The following is a 5,000-nucleotide window of genomic DNA, read 5'->3' as shown; positions in this document are numbered from 1 at the left end:
AAAGCAAAAATAGATGATAAAAGCAATGGTAATTTGCTACAGCAAATTAGGTGTTAAAAAATTTAAGATGTGAAAATGGACAATATTAAGAGACATTTTCAGTAAATACGTAACAAATTTGATAAGAAGTTTCCTTTCAATGGTCAGAAAACTATCAGTGAAATTAGTTGCCTAAAAACAGAATTAAATATTAAACAAAATTTTAAGTACATTTAACTTAAGTTATTTTTTAATTAAAAAATTTAAATAAATTTAAACAGGATCTGCGTCTTATAAATTTGGCCAGCTATAGAAGAGCTTAGATTCTTGCACAAAAGAAAAACACTTTTAGATGAAGAAATGGTATAATTAATTATTCTTAGTATTGGAAATAATGTTAGAAAACTCTGAGGAAAAGACTAGAAAAAGATATTTTACAAAAAGTCAAAGTTCTTCATATCAGTCACCAAATAATTGCTCAAACATACCAGACTTTTCTAACAATAGCAAAGAATAATCAATAAGCTTGAAAATCACAAAGCCTTTTTCTTAACTTTAGATGAGTCACTGCCCAAATAATCCTTTGGGTACATTTTACTTCAAAGGATTTGTAATTAACAAAGAAATCTTGTCAATTCACAGCCTTAAAAAATATAATATATGACAAAGATATTTTTAAATCTTTTATATCTGTCAACAAAGGATTCCTGCCAGATAAAAAAAAAAAAAAAATAGTTTCTGTCACCACAAATGATAGTTCTGCCATGCTAGATCAAAAATTTGTATTTATAGGATGGAATTTTCAAATAAGAAACCGATATTTCCTTTATTGATTATTCCTTTATATGACACGTATTGAAAATATTTCTGCTGTTTCCTGCAGCAGACTCTAGGAAAAGCACCACGGATATAGTTGTGAAAGTTGTTCGTTACTCTCACTTAAATACTATGAATCATCTTCAGCTCGTGGAACAGTTGCAAGAAACAGAAGATGATGAATGGATGACCTTGTGTCCTTAGCCAATGTTCTTTGGGTCACGAAGAGTTTTACAAAGACCTACTGCATTTTGAACTCCAATTCAGGATTTTCTTGAAACGAAGGGAATACTTGCCAAATAGTCGATAATCAAAGACAGATTATTGGCAGTGTGATGTTTTCTCATCAAAATCATACTGTATATGAATGAGTTAAATTTGAAACTACAGGTAAGGAAAGCTTATCTGTGACTTAGCCAGACAGGTATGAGAATTTACTTTGAAACTGATACTTTTATAATATGAATCCATAATAATGATTTCATAGCTTTTTTTTTAACATGAATCAATATGCAAATTACTTCATAGTAATTGATAGGTGTTATGTAAATTGGCTTCAAAGACTTGAAAAAAAGGCAAAGACATTTCATCGTCATTGATTAATTTTGTGTTCCTTTCAATTTATGCACCCTAAGAATTTGTAAATTTACTTAACTTTATTGATGTAGTTTTGAAACTGGTATGTTTTTGCTCCAAAGTCAAATCAATTCTTCTAGAAAAGATGAAGAAGTTTTGTCAATATGGATGCAAATATTAAAGAAAAAATTTGAGGTACCTTTTTGGTTAGTGAAAAACTTTTAAGTATGTTTGAAATATATTAGGTATATAAAACTACTATTTCAACTCTAAATTACATGAAATGCAATATAGTTCAAGTATAATTAATGAAAATTTTGTTTGAATCAAGATGCGCTTTAAGCAAAAACTAAATATTGAATTTTCAAGACAGCATAAAAAAAGTATCTAAAATATCTCATTAATAACTGTTTATATCAAGTACATGTTGAAATAATATATTAAATATATTAGGTTAAATAAAATATATTATAAAGGTTATTTCACCAATTTCTTTTTACTTTTTAAAAATGTGGATTCTGGACATTTTAAACTACACGTGTGGCTCCTATTATATTTCCGTTGGAACTCTGATCTAAAAAATAATTGTCAAATGATAATATAACAAAGGTGATATGACCTTCATCTTGTTTATTGTTATATTTTCCAGAACCCAAACCAGTGCCTGGTACATAGTAGGTGCTCGGAAAAGACTGACGACATAAATGAATCTAGCAATGCTTCAGTAGTATCAGTAAGGGCTCACGGGCAGGAAACAGAAACCAATTATTGCAAGCCGAAAGGGATTTACTCTGGGGAATTAAGAATTTAGAAAAACCACTGGAAAATCCGGAGCGACAGACTCTAGACCAGAGCCCCAGGAATGGTGCCCAGACAACACTCCAGAACCAGCCTGCCAGGAGAGCCGCCGCCTCCCCGCCATCAGGAAGGCAGGGTTGAAGGAGCCATTCCTGGAGCCGCGAGCCATTCCTGGGCTCCTGGAACACACCTCTTCACACATAATGGTGACGTAGAGCCACAGCACACCTAAGAGACCTATGACTGTAGAGCATCATAAACGGCCTGCACTCTGCCTCTTGACTCCCCTGAAGCTGGTGCCTAGATGCTGGAACACACTGCAGAAAAACTAGCTTCACTATACTAGTTTATACTGTCCTAGGCACCATGCAGATGCCTTCCATTTCTCATGCAAGGGCATCTAATTCATGAAGCCTAAATCACATCCAAAAACTACTACCAAGGAATGAATCTCTCCCGTCACCCCATTTTCCTTACCAGGTAAACACCTTCAAATTAAACATTCTTTTATCCAGGAAGCCTTCCTTGACTTCCACAAGACTGCTAAATTGATTCTCCATATACTTTGTATGTATTATTGGCTCACTTCATTAAGTTTATTTATCTAAGTGTTTTTTTTTTTTTTTTTGCCTTTCTCTCTGATAGGTCATTAGCTCCCTGGCCAGGGCTGTATCTGCTTTTTCACCACCTAGTGGTAGGTGCTAAATTCACATGTGTTGAATGAATGAATGAGCATAGTGCAAAGCATCAGGGGTGGGGTTTAAATCCATCCTTCCCCATGCCACGAACCCTCCATAATACACCCATGTGCCCTCACAAATGTCCAACACCTGCCAGAGGAAGACCGTGGATGGCACACCTCATACCAGGATGCAAACTTGCCCCCTCAAGGAGGATGGCATAGGGCTTTTTCTAGAAACAGGAAAAAACTGTCGTCTGCATAATGACTTTCGAGAAAATGCAAGGATCTATGGAGTGCTGGGCCCCGATCCCAGGCTACAGACCAGTCAAGGGAAAATGGGGCCAAGGCATTATGATGGACACTGCACAAAATACACCTGGCCATGTTCCTGTCATCAAGGAAGGCTTGTGGATACTTAAGTGAGGGACCCAGAAGAGGATCCGAGTCCTGCAAACAACAATACTCACGCAGAAACATTTGGACGGCTTACAAAACTCCTTTGCATTCATTGGCTCATTCATCATTACCACCCCCTCTCCCGTTTTATAGATGAAGACACCGAAGCATAGCAAGATTAGCAACTTTTCCAAGGGCAAGTGTCAAATCCAGGTCTTGAGCCCAAGCAGCATTGTGCGGTGGTTACAACACACGCTGCAGAAACAGACAGAGCCAAGTTCAAAGTCACCTTTTGCCACACACCAGCCAGATGCTTTAGATCAAGTCAGTCTCTGAGTTTCTGTTTTCTCATACATAAAATGAAGATGAAACCATCGAACTTGCAGGGGTGTTGTGAAAATTAAATGAAATACTTTTGCAAAGAACTTAGCTCGGCACCCTGTGTAGAGTAAGGATTCGGTATTTAGTATCAATTTATTGTTATCACTATTCCAAGTTTAAGACTTTTTCTATGATCTCAGATTGCCTTTTAATTGTACAAATCTTGTTATGACATTAATACTTTAAAATAGTTCAGCAAAGCCAGTATGATGAAAAAGGGGTGTTAATGGGCATTCACAAGAGAGGTTCAGCCACCTGGATTAGACATGAGCACTCCAGGCCTGGTGAGCTATCACAGGACCCCAAAAACCCCACCTCAGAGGACAGCACCAGAAGCACTTCCTTTTTTTTTTTTTTTTATGTCCAGTCCTCACACCCAGAGGCTTTGCTAATCCATGAATGTTAGAGATGAGCTTCTGTTAAGGTATTTAGTGACTTGTTAATTACATAATGAATGTACCAAATGGGCTCCATTGATAAAATTAGTGGCACTCAAGATAAAATATCTTAGAGACACTTCCTGCCCTTACTCAGTACTTTACCCTTAACCCAAGGCTGGCACCAGAGGTGTGACCCCTAAACCATCCTGTGTCCCCCGCCCCGGCATGGTGTTGTGGTCTCTTTAAATGAACTAATTTTTTTTTAGGCAAAGCAACCCTTGGTTGACCTCACAGATTGCAAGGACTTTGTCAGCTTACGATCTCTTATTTTTTTTATTTTTTACACCTACAGCACCTGGTCTTCCTAGGTGGTCTCCCATCCAAGTACTAACCAGGCCCGATCCTGCTTAGCTTTCAAGATCAGACGGGGATCGGGCTTGTTCAGGATAGCATGGCTGTAGACTTTCAAGTGAACTTTTATGAGAGTATTTTGGGACTAACAAAGGTACAGAGGGCTGGGACATCATGGAGCTTACAGAACCTCTAAAAGGCTATTCTGTAGGGGTCTTCTGAGCCCACAGACTAATAAAGAGTAACTTTTGGTCTCATACTTCTTTCCTTTATTCTCTTTTAACGAGGTCGTAGGAGCTTAGTGGACCCTCACTTACTGCTAACTCTTAATAGCTCTAAGATTTACCAAAAAGAACCTAGTATCTGTGAATGACCAAATTGGCTTAGACCAATTTGCAACAAAGGTTCTACTGCATATCTTGCAGGATTGTCACAAAGCCCACAAAACACACGTCAAAGTCCCTAGTGAGTTTTAAAGAGCTATAAAGATGATATAGCAACAGGACTGCATGTGTCTGTCTGCTCTGCTCAGTTTCCTTCCCCGATTCTTCTCTAGGACATAGTTTTTAAGCCTTTTTCCTGTCCACGTGATCTCCTCTAGTCCCCAACAAGTAAGCTGAGGACTTACATATTTTTGTCTC

The 5,000-nt window shown here is 37.4% G+C and overlaps 1 pseudogene; it reads right to left on the bottom strand.

Annotated features, from left to right (window-relative positions):
• Positions 1–4,351: 4,351 nt before the first annotated feature.
• Positions 4,352–4,471, bottom strand: LOC118608857 (annotated as a pseudogene).
• Between the last annotated feature and the right edge of the window lie 529 nt (positions 4,472–5,000).

The sequence above is a fragment of the Rousettus aegyptiacus genome, unplaced genomic scaffold (genome assembly GCF_014176215.1).
Source record: "Rousettus aegyptiacus isolate mRouAeg1 unplaced genomic scaffold, mRouAeg1.p scaffold_m13_p_10, whole genome shotgun sequence".
Taxonomy (NCBI): Eukaryota; Metazoa; Chordata; class Mammalia; order Chiroptera; family Pteropodidae; genus Rousettus; species Rousettus aegyptiacus.
Note: the sequence above shows the minus strand (reverse complement) of the source record. Positions and strands in the feature narration are given on the sequence as shown.